The following is a 12,853-nucleotide window of genomic DNA, read 5'->3' as shown; positions in this document are numbered from 1 at the left end:
CTCTTCTCATACCTTTCTGTTCTTTCTTACTCATTTTCCTTTCCTTTATCAATGCACTCCACTTCACTTACTCTTTTTCATTTTTTTAAGAATATAGCTCTTTGATGAGAATTGGAGGTAGTTCTGAAAATAACTTTTTTTTTCTTCTTTTTTCTTTTTTTAGAACAAAAACAAAAACAGGGAATGGAAACCGCTCAACAGGAGCAAAAAAAACAAAATAAAATAGGGCTGGGAACGGCAGCGATGGTTCTCCAATGCTCGAACCATGAGCAGAACACTTTGCTCCCCAAAGGTAAGTAGCTGATCGCAGTATCTGCATTTCAGGACTCCTTTGTTGAATGCAGGCTGATGTTTGGAACCAGCTCTTGCGATCGCCCCCTCACTGAAATAGTTGCTCCTCCAGTGGATGTAGAGGCCCCATCACTGGGAACCTCTTGTGCCAGAGCCCTGACACTTTCCCGGGCAAAATTCTGGGGGGGCCTCCTCTCCACATGGCGAAGCATTGTGGAGTTCACAAAAGAATATTTCTTTGTGGGGCCACCCCGTGACAGGACTGTGTGGCAGATCCTGCACTCCACTTTTGGAGCATTGACCTTCTTCTGGTCATCTGGTATGGAAAAAAATTCCAGATGAAATGCTCTTTGACCTTCGGCTGAGGAGGCTCTTCATCAATGAATTCAGGCTCATCTTCACTGCTGGATGGTCTGGCAGCCATGTTTATCCAAGAAAGATCGAAGAGAAAAAAGGCAGGTCTTTCAGTCACAAAAGTGAAAGAAGAAGTGAAGGAAATGGGTGGGGATTTCATTCTTTGTAAAAAAAACTGTTAGCAACCAATGAAAAGTGTTGACGCTGCGCGCACCGGAGCGCTTCCGGGGGCGCATACGCGGCGCGAACGTAGGCACTTCCGGGGCGCATACGCGGTGCGAACGTAGGCGCATTGGCGGCGCGAACGTAGGCTCTTCCGGGGCGCATACGGAGCGCGAATGTAGGCGCTTCCGAGGCGCATACGCGGCGAGAACGTAGGCGCTTCCGGGGGCGCTTACGCGGCGCGCCAAAGTGACGTTTTGATAGTTTCACGGAAATGCAAAATTATTTTCATTTCCTTATTCAAAAAAACTGCTTTTATATGTATGGTACTAAATGTCTTGCGTTATTATTTACTTTTCATTCATATTTTTTTCCAAGAACGCAAGTAGCGCTCTGGGTGCGCTTTCCGGAGAGCTTATCGGTGCGCGGACCCAGAGCACCCAAAGAAAAAATGATTTAAAAAAAAATTAAAAAAAATATTATTATAAAAAACAAATAATACTAATTAATACTCACACAAAACAGCAAATTAAAAAAAATCGTAGGTTACAAACTCGATATAGATAGGAATTAGCATTTAAAAAACCTATGAAATTCACTGAAAAAACCATAGGTTTCACACTAGTTATAGTTAGTAATTAGCATTTAAAAAACCTATTAAATTCACTGCAAAAAACCCTAGGTTTCAAACCAGTTATAGTTAGCTGAACATTTTACTGACATAAAACCATTGAAATTCCCACGTTATAGTTAGTTGGACTCACTATAACTTGCGCGCCTGCAATGCACTGCTGATGACGTCACATATTACATCCCTCATGACATCACTGATGACACCATCCTTGTGACAGAGTGACAGACCTCCTTTCAGTGTAATGTAACCCTTGAAACACATATTCAAAAATAGAAACTAAAATTTTCAAAAAAATAGAGATACCCATACCAGTTTCAACAACCAATTCAGTAATACCACCATCTATATACACATCCACTCATTCACCAACAGTTCTATATAGTCACTCATACATATATTCACTCATCATATGTAGTGACTCACACACATAATCACACATGCAAATAAACTATTGATCATCCATTTATTTGCATATACAGCTATACACACACTACCACCTTACTTCTAAGGAAACTTACACATACTTACTCTCTTAAACAATCACTTGTAGAAACACATACTTATTTAAACAGGAACTCTTACAATCTCTAACTCTCACATATACTCACTTATATACATCAATACTCACATATACTAGATTAAAACATATGTAGTTACTGATAAAGACACTAGTGAGACAGTCATTCACTCACTAACACACACATATACACACTCATCCACCCATACAGTCCTGCACATATGCTGTCTTCAAAACACATACAAACAGTGAGTCAGTCATTGATGCATCTATGTGCTAAGTAATACCCCCACCAAACCATACAGACACTCATACTGATACTAAAAAATATAAAACAACAAAAAAGAATAAAAAAAACAGTGACACCATCCTTGTGACCGAGTGACAGACCTCCTTTCAGTGTAATGTAACCCTTGAAACACATATTCAAAAATAGAAACAAAAATATAAAACATATTGATTTTTCAGAAAGACACACATTCCCTGGATGGTGTCATCAGTGATGTCATGAGTGATGTCACTGACCATATATATAAATACATTTCTTTATTCGGCTTTTCACATTGGAAAACCAAAAAAGGAACATTTTAAATATACATTTACACATATTTACACAAACATACAATTTACAGTTCATTGTTCCAAAGAAATTCATATACAAGCATTCATAATGATCATTTCAATTAATTAAGGTAAAACTAATCCCAGGTTGTTTTTTAAAGATTTCTTCTATGTTTCCTAATACATTTCAGGAAATTTAAAACGATGTAACAGACAAATTCAGAGTCAAGCATTTGGAGGTGGAGCATTGCAGGGCGATATTGCCTAAGACCCCATCGCCTCAATGTTGGTAAAATCCAGATTCTCCTGTGTGGGTGGTGAAATTTACAAAACATGATAACATGTAAATTAGATTGTTTCGATTCCCCATCACAAGGACATAAAGGGAGAGTTTGGTCCCAACTATTACTTTCGGGGAATGTCACCAGTCTAAAAAAAGTGTCCAATCTGAATCTTGTTAGTAACATCCTCTCATATGTAGAGAGCTGGAAAGTTAGGTACGGCTGGATGGAATATGTTATCGGACCATATTTGCATGCAAAACCGAAGGTTTTGACGCCTCAGACATCAGTCTCAGTGACTCTAAGTGACTGAGTGCTAAGTTCTTTAGAACCTTCCTAGGAAGGTTGACCAATGTCTCTGGTTGGAGATAATAGTTCTCTAGGCCAAGATCTTTTAGAAAATTTCTAACATAGCTGAGCCACTTTACTTTATGGGACTGATCAAGAGCCATGGTGTCAGCTACAATTGACTGGGTAAGGGCGTTTTTGACCGAGATCCAAACGCGTCTCCACAACATCAGTGGTTGGATCTTTATCAGATCTTCTAAGTAAGGTATACCTAATTCCAGGTGCGAAGCGTAGGTTGATGTTCCTCTCGGGGTTGCTAGAAGGAATCTTAAAAAAGTATTTTGCACTACCTGGAGAGGACTAATGTCTGTGTGTCCCCATACTCCCGCTCCATACAAGGCAATGGCCTGACACTTCACGCTATAAATTTTCAGGAGCTCCACTGGTGCCCTCCTCCCCAGTCTCTGGGAGAAACTCATTAAGGCCGATGTGGATCTTCTGAACAAATGACATCTTTCCTCCACTTCTGGCCTCCACGACAGTTTTTCATCTACCATAATTCCGAGGTATGGGTACTGGGAAGTGACCTCAAGTTTTTGATTATCGAGGTAGATGTCTTTTACTCGTTTTTTTCTAGAACCAGTGGTCATGACAAACGTTTTTTTGACGTTCACTTTCAGGTCAAGACCGCCCATAAAGGCCTTGTATCTGTTCAGAGAGTGCTGTAGTTCTCGCGGTGTGCGTGCGAGGATGACAGCGTCATCAGCATAGAGCAACGCGGGGATCAGGCGCTGTTTTACACGTGGGAGGTCCTTGGCCCCCCTGAACATCTCCGCCTCCAGACCGTTGGTATACAACGAGAAGAGGAAGGGGGCCAGGATACAACCCTGCCTGACTCCACGCTGTACGCTGAAAGACGCCGTCAGCTCTCCATTCAGACCAAAGCGCACTCTAGCCGAGGCTCTAGAATAGAGTTCCCTCAAGAAATCTAAAAGAGGCGAATCCACACCCATTTGCCCTAAGACCGTCCACAGTTTCGTATGCGAAACGCAGTCAAAAGCTGCGGACAGGTCTACATAAACCATGTACACCATGTTGTTCTTTGCCTGCGTGTATTTCCCCAGAATCAGGCTAAGATTTAAGGCCTGCTCCACCGTTCCGAACCCCTCTCAAAAACCGAACTGGAGGTCCGAAACGATGGCTCTATCATCCGCCCATTGCTGAAGTCCCTCGAGTATTACTCTCCCAACAACCTTTCCCAGCAAGTCCAGCAATGAGATGGGACGATAACATTTGACATCCAGGCGGTCCCCTTTTTTGAAAATGGGGACCATTATGGACTTAGTCCAGGAGTTTAGGAGACCTACATTGGCAGCTGCTATGCACACTCTAGTAAGGATGGGGGCCCAGAGCTCAACGTTGTGTTTAAAGAGGCCCACTGGGACCCCGTCTGGGCCAGGGGCTTTTCCGCTCTTACTTGGAATCTAAGGCCACCATTATATCGGGGATGTCAAAATGAAGTGGGATTGGGTATTATACTATTGGGAAGATGTTAACAGGATCGATGGTAGTAGAGGTGGTTTTAAAGATGTTTGTAAAGTGAGCCACCCATGTTTCTTCGTCAATGGCCACTTCAATATTTGGGCTATTATTATCGGTGAGATAAGGAGCTCTAACCGTTCGCCAAAAGGCCTCACTGTTTTTAGCAACTGCACTCGTGTGGAGATCTTCCCATAGTTTTTTTTTAAGTTCCTCAATTCTTAATTTGCGTACCTTTACATATTGGAACCTAAAGAGTTGGATCTGCCCCGCATCTCTAGGTTTGGTATGTAGTGCAAGTTTTAATTTAGTAAGGGCTGCAGTACAGCTATGATTGAACCATCCGTTCTTCATAGGGGTCTTGGATTTTGAATTGACGGTCAGTAGTCCCTTGATTTTCTCTAATATGTGGCAGAAATTATTAAGGAATTCTTCATGAGTGGCCGATAAGTCCAAGCACTTATTAATGTTGGGATATGCCTCGACAACAAGTTTTTTTATGATTTCATTTGGATTGATTTTTCCCCATTTTAAGGTGTAACCATTACGTTTGCCCAAAGATAACTTGTTCTGTGCAAGAGTTTTTGCTAATATTGTTTTTTGGGGCTTATAGTCGCTTAAACTGATGTCTATCTTCAGTGCGAAGTGATCGCTCAGTGAATTAGCGATGACCTGAAAGGCTCTAGCTGTCTCCGACAGGCCGGGAGACAGGAAGATGTAATCAACTGTCGTTTGATGGCCCCTGCCCATGTAAGTAGGATGGAGGGTATTTTGATCTGAATTTAAAGTATTAGCTATTTCAAGATCCAGATCAAAAAGCAAATTATTCAAGGCATTTCCCACCTTGGTGTGGGTAAAATGGACTAGTGGTACGTTCGTCAACAATCCCACAACAAGCTGATTTTATCAACGGGCTAGGATGAAGATTGAAGTCCCCTTCCCATACAAGGTGAGTTACCCCATTTCCTTGCTTCAGCCGATGAAATTGGGTTAGTTTCTCTTGGACATTTCGTAGGAGACTCAAAAATTGGTCATCTTCTAAATTGTTATAGGAGTTGACCAAGAGAATCGTCTCCTTGTCTTCGAAGGTGAGCAAGAGGATTTGAAAATTTGGTATATATGTTATTAACCTGCCTATAGGTCTACCTGTTGTGCTGCGAACGGCTGGGACAAAATACATTTTATATCCCATGAGGTGGAGCTCAGTTGTGGTCCATGTCCCTTGAAGACAAATTATTTTAAATGGTTTCAAAAAATGGAGGGATGTCCCATCCTCTACCTTAGGGCATAGACCCGCCACATTCCAGACAAGGATAGATATGGAGGAGATGTCAAAGTTTATTACTGCGGGTTCTGTCGTTACCAAGGAGATGTCTATTTTTGACAGTGATTGTGGTAAATCTGAGTTATTATAATCAGTTTCCGTTGATAGTCAGTCGACCATTTCGAGGCCGCTAAATCTATTACTCACCGGAATAGTATACCAATTATCCCAGTGGGGCGGTTCTCTCGACCTCAACATGTGTGGACCCCATTCATCCCAACGTCCTCCCTGATGACGCGGACCCACTAGGTGCCAGGAATTATCCTGGTCGCAATACCGAGGACCTCCAAGTTGTCTTGTGTTAGTAAAGTCTATGTGACGTGGAGGTGGTGCATTCCAGGGGGATTCGTGACCATGATAGGATCCATAGGGTTGTCTGGAGGGATAGAAAAAGGAAAGGGGTTTAATATCAATCCTTCCATTTGGCTTCGGGTGATCCAGAGAGCAGATAAAGTCTTCAACTCGGGGATCTTCAAAAGTGATCACGATACAGTCTCCTGGGATCGTTTTTCTACCTTTTCCCACCCATGGTGTCCTACGTACTGTCAGAATCCTACCATACCAGTTTGGGGGCAAAGGACGGTTATTATGTAGCCAATGTTGTGCCTCATTTTTCAGGTACCACATAGGTTCAGTGCTGTGGTCCGCCAATTCGGGCACTCCAGTCATTACCACAACAAAGGGGGATCCATCCGGAGGCAGATCTGTTGGAAATCTGAATTCCGTGGGTACACTAGTGGAATCTCTGTTAGGAACAGGAATCGAGGGATTAGAAGCAGGAATTTGTGTTTCCGGTGTTTTAGATGTTGGTTTATTTTTTACCACTGTCTTCAAAACAGGTGTTGTAGTTGAAGTGGGGTTTCCCTGTATCAGGGTCGTGGCATTAGTGGATGGAAAAACTCTGGGCTTTCCTTTCGTTGGTGCGGGAGTTATGGCTAAAGGTAGATTTTTCTGGATAGTTACGGGTTTCGGAAGAGTATTCCCGGGCTTGGTTGGAACTTGTTTGTTTTGCTTAACTCCCCCCATTTGTTGTAACCCTAACGGTTGTTTTTGCTGTGAAAGATTAACCAATTTGGATAGTTGGGACTCCATTTGCGCGAGCTTTGCTTCCACTGGTTGCAAAAGAAGTTTAAAAAGCTCAGAGATCTTATTTAACAAATGGGGATTATTACTATCCACTATTTCCTTGCTGCTAGATAAAAGGATTGGGGATTCCAAATTAATAGGAGTGGGGATATCGTGAACAGGGTGATGCACCATCACGGGAATTACTAACTGTTCTGTGGTAGATGGTAGATTCTGTGGTGTACTAGGGATGTTATCTGTCTCCTTGGATCTAGACTTTCTCGAATGTGGCTTTGTTTTTCTTATGGCTCCTTCCCTCATTCCCCTCGCTTTCTCTCTATCGGCTGATGTCATTTGCAGAAGGGTTTGTGGCAATAGGTCAGGTGTTCTTTCAAGGTCTGAGCTTAGATGTAGATCTGAGAGCTGAGAAGCCGACAGGTCCACATTGTTTTGTAAGCTGCGCCTACCCTCCCCAAGAGCCCTTTGCCCTTCGTTGTTGGGACTTGGTAGTGGGGTTCTAGCGTCGGCCAGGTCTCCCATGGAGGATCTTTTGGCGAACGCTAGATCCAGGGAAACTCTCTCCTCCATCAGTGAAATACTTTGATCTATAAAAGTATTATCCTTAGTGATAAAGTCGTCCATTGGACCTAGCAGTTTTCAAACCCTCCCGGTAGCCTTCGATTTATTTCCTCTAGTTTGCATATCTTGCTGGAGAGGGAAAAAGGGCAACAAGATAAGCAAATAGGAGAAATGTTAGAGGGCTGGCCCAGTCCAGTCTCTCCAGTCCTCGAACGGCCTCAAACGGCCCGCCCTTCGCCCGGGCTTCGCCCCGGGCTGCGCCCCGAACGCGTCCCGCTAACACGGAGAAGGGGAGGTAATTTTATCGAGGTGGAAGAGGAGGAGGAGGAGTCCGGGAAGAGGCAACAGGTGCGCGTGTTGTGACAAGCGCTAATACCTGTGGGACTCACAGTCCCGGACTCGGCAATCCAGCGGCGGTTGTCTCAAGCACCCCAAGAGTCACAGGCAGAACCAGGGGCAATACTTCTCCAGTCAAAGAAACGGCCCAGAGGGCAGAGTCACTGTAGCGACCACGAGCGGCTCCCGTGGAGTGGGGGCCGCGGGTCGTGGATATACACGCCCCAATCAGTAGGGAGGAGGAGTCCGAGAAGAGGCAACAGGTGCGCATGTTGTGACGAGCGCTAAGACCTGTGGGCCTCCCAGTCCCGGGCTCGGCAATCCAGCGGCGGTTGTCTCAAACACCCCAAGAGTCACAGGCAGAACCTGTCAGTGACGCCACCTCAGGAGTCCAGGTTTCTTCCGTCTTGTAGTTGACTAGTCCCAATACCTCCAAGGACCAGCAAATGTGACAAGGATTTCAACACTTGGCACAATCTGCTGACCCCTAAAGGGACAGGGAAGTGGGGGACGGGAAGGGTCGTGGATGGGGGAGAGGAAAGTGAAAGAGAGAAACAAACAACACTGGATCTCTTCTTCGAGATGACAGTCTCTCTCTTTGATCGAAACACTTTGGACTTTCTCTTGCAGTCGTGATTCTTAGATCGCAGTACTGCGTGAAAAAAAAAAGGTGTACACCAATCACTGCTGATTCCTTATTGCTCTGCTGCTTTCTACAATATATACAGTAAGGAGTATTTGTACATACCAACTTTTAGAAAGCCCAGTCCTGTGCTTCTTATGCTAGTATATGAACATCATCAAGCAAATTCCAAACTGCTTTAGAAATCATAGTACCTTCAAAACATAAATACACCGAGCAAACAAATGCTTTGCTTAACTGCTTTTCCAATAACTCAGTGAACTGGTTAGTTGAACCGTAAACCTCACTCAACATGCAACCTTGTCTTACCTTACACTGTAGCATGTGCATCAGTAATTGGGGTTCTGTGGAAAAGAAATGAAAAAAGAAAAGAAATACAAGCCCCCTAATAACTATAGTAGTGAACCATTGCTTTGGTTACCAGCTTACTATCAGTTTTTAAACAGTTAAGTCACTGCTATACCACAAGGTGAATATACAGTTCTGTCACCATTAAAAGTTATCCAAAGGCAGCTCTATTAATAGGCAAATAAACAATTACAATGTTCATAAAGGAAAAAAGTATACTTTTGCATTTAGCCAAGGTTCATTCTACATTGCTTTGCATTAGCCAAGGTTCGTTTTTTAATGCATTAGCCAAGGTTTGTTTTTTCAGGCTCTAACACGGAATAGTCTTACTTCTGTGTTTTGCCGGAAGTTAGAAGCCTGCGTCCGGAAGGGTTGAGCGGGTCCTGCTTGAAACGAGCTCCGACTCGAGAAACCGGAAGTATCCTGGTCGATGTCCTACGGAGCTTGAAAGATAGCCTGGTCGCTCCGAGGGTCGGGAAATCCTTCAGGGTTGCTCCTGTTCTGAAGGAAGCAGGCGAGTCAGGCGAGTCGCGCTGTGATCTGGAGAGCGGGCGGGGCCGGGTGCTGGGAGACGGGTCCTGGAGGCTCCTGTGCGGCGCTTAAGCTGAGAAGCGAAGCGTTTTGCCTAGGAACCGGCAAGTCTTTTATAGTCTTTTTAACACGTGGGGAAAAACGCCGGTTGAGCACACCTGCTTAACGTGCTTGCCTCATGAATATGCATAAGCACCTAATCTGATGGAAAAAACATTGCGCTGTACCAATACAATGTCCTAGGAGAAATAACAAACAAGCATTGCTACCTCTAAGCGTAAGGCTGCTGCATAAACATGATTAATTCTGCTGTATTACAATGTCCTTTCCTGAAACCAAGATTCATGCTTAAGTTTTCCTGACAGTTCCCCCCCCCCCCCAAAGGCCTCCTCAGAGGTCGTGGTTTGCTGGGGTTTAATGCGTGAAAAGAGCGGATCAAACGGGGGGCGTGAACATTACCCTCAGGTTCCCAGGATCTTTCTGCATAATCGTAGCCCTTCCAGTCGATTAAGTAGTACAAACGCCCCCTAATTCTTTTTTAATCTAATATTTTCCTGACCTCATACTCAACGTGATCCCCTACAATAAGAGGAGGGGGAGGAGCATCGGGACGGGTGTTAGGCTGTACGGGTTTAATCAGGGACACATGGAATACTGGATGAATCTTATAGTCCTGAGGAAGGATCAATTTTACAGAAACTGGATTTATTATCTTGTCTATGGGAAATGGACCAATGAATCTTGGTTTTAATTTTTTAGGCCCCTCAATCTGTATATTCTTGGTCGACAACCAAACCTGATCCCCAGGATTATAAATGGGGGCAGGTGTTCTATGTTGGTCAGCATAATGCTTCATCCTTTCTTTTTGTTTAGTTAAAGTTAGTTTTACATTCTCCTGAAACTTACGAAAACTATCTAGTCTCTCTGTAACCGCTGGCATACTGTTTGTTTTTTCAGGGATGGTAACAGGCAAGGTTCTAGGATGTTGACCAGTGAGAAAATAAAACGGAGAACAACCCAAGGCTGAGTGAATAGTGTTATTATAAGTGAACTCAGCTAAAGGTAGAGCATCTACCCATTCTGTGGTCAAAGTGGTGGTTAAACAACGTAAACTTTGTTCCAAATATTGATTCACTTTCTCAGTTTGCCCATCAGTCTGAGGGTGGAAAGCTGATGACAAAGCTAAGTCAATCCCTAGATGACTGCTCAATTGTTTCCAAAAGTTAGACAGGAATTGTGGCCCTCTGTCAGAAATAATTTTTTGTGGAAGGCCATGTAATTTCACAATGTTAGCTAGAAACACCTTACTGAATTCAACTGAAGAGGGAAGTTTAGGTAGTGGAATAAAATGACCCATTTTAGATAGCAAATCCACCACTACTAAAATAGTAGTCATCCCTGAAGATTTTGGTAAATCTGTTATGAAATCTAAGCTAATAGTATGCCAGGGTGTTGGTGGTATCTCCATCGGTTGCAACAAGCCAACCGGAAATGAGTGTGAAGGCTTTTGTCGGGCACACACCGGACAAGTCTGGACATACTGCTGAATATCTGATTTCATACCTTTCCACCAAAAGTGTCTTTGGCACAATTCCGTAGTCTTGTTAATTCCAGGATGAGCGGCCATTGCCAAGTCATGGTTCCACTTAATCACTTGTTTTCTTAAATCGTCTTTTGGAAGGAATATTTTATTTTTAAAATAGAATATACCTTCTGATACTGAAGTCTGCTTTAGTTCAAGCCAATCTTTTGGATTCAAATCTTTAAGTTGATCCCTGAGTAAAGACAGGAAGTCTAGTTGTGTGGTTTCTGCACAAATCTTTTCTACTGGTATTATACTCTGCTCTCCTTCTTTAGTTTTCTTGTCTTTTTCGCAAACCAAACGCGAAAGAGTATCTGATAACAATTGTTTGGTTCCAGGCCTATAAGTGATTATGAAATCGAATTCACTAAAGAATTGCAACCATCTCATCTGACGTGGTGTGAATGCTTTCACAGTTGAGTAAAACTGTAAATTCTTGTGATCAGAGAATATGGTTATAGTGTGTTTTGCCCCCAGAAGGTGATGTCTCCATTCCTGGAAAACAGCCTTGATCGCCAAAAGCTCCCGTTCAGCGATCGTGTAATTCTGCTCTGCTGGCAACAACTTTCTGGAATAAAAAGCTATAGGAAGGAAGCTTCCTGAATCAGTATCTTTCTGAAGCAGAACCCCCCCAATAGCTGTTGAAGAAGCATCTGCTTCAACAAAGAAAGGTCTGTCCGGGTCTGGGTGTGTTAGGATTGGGGCAGACGTGAAGGCCTTTTTCAAGAGATCAAAGGCTTGTTCAGCTTTTTCATTCTACTGGAATTTCTTTCCTTTCTGTAGAAGGCTGGTTATTGGCACCACGATTTCCGAAAACTTCGAGATAAATCTCCTATAGAAATTTGCAAACCCCAGAATTCTTTTTACCTCTTTTACAGAAGTAGGAGTTGGCCAATCCAAAATTGCTTTTACCTTTTTGGGGTCCATGACTATACCTTCAGGGGACAACCAGTAACCTAGGAATTCCACTTTTGTTGTGTTAAAAACACATTTCTCAAGCTTGACAAACAAGGAGTTATCTCGTAGTTTTTGTAAAACCGATTTAACATGTAAAACATGGTCCTCTGGAGTTTTGGAAAAGATTAGAATATCGTCGATATATACAATGACGCAAACGTCCAACAGTTCATGCAACACCTCATTAATGAAATACTGGAAGGCTGCCGGAGCGTTGCAGAGACCAAAAGGCATCACTGTATATTCGAACAGGCCAAATTTAGTACGGAAGGCAGTCTTCCATTCATCGCCTTCTTTCACTCTGATTAAATGGTATGCCCCACAAAGATCCAATTTGGTGTAAATTGTTGACCCTTTCACCTGATTTAACAATACAGGAATCAACGGGAGTGGATATCGATTTTTTATAGTGACTTTATTGATTGCACGATAGTCGATGCAAGCCCTCAAATCACCTGTCTTTTTAGCAACGAAAAATAGAGGAGACGAGACTGGCGAGGTTGAATGTCGAATAAAGCCTAATTCCAACAACTCATCTAGGTAGGTACGTAGATATTGGTTTTCCGGTTCAGTGAGGGCATAGGCTCGACTACAGGGTAGCACTGCTCCTGGGATCAAATCGATTCTGCAGTCATAAACCCTGTGAGGGGGCAACTTAGTTGCTTTTACAGGATCAAATACATCCGAAAAGTCTTGGAATTCGATTGGTAATGCCACCGAGTCTGGTTGCGTAGCAGCACAGACAAGAGGTAGGTTGGGGTCTCTATTCTCCTGATAACAATGTATTTTACAATGCATGGAATCCAAAGTTACAGTACGCTTCACCCAATCAATTTTCGGGTTGTGAAGCTCCAACCATGG

This window comes from Lissotriton vulgaris, chromosome 2_1 (genome assembly GCF_964263255.1).
Source record: "Lissotriton vulgaris chromosome 2_1, aLisVul1.2, whole genome shotgun sequence".
Lineage (NCBI taxonomy): Eukaryota > Metazoa > Chordata > Amphibia > Caudata > Salamandridae > Lissotriton > Lissotriton vulgaris.
This window is presented reverse-complemented; position numbering follows the sequence as displayed.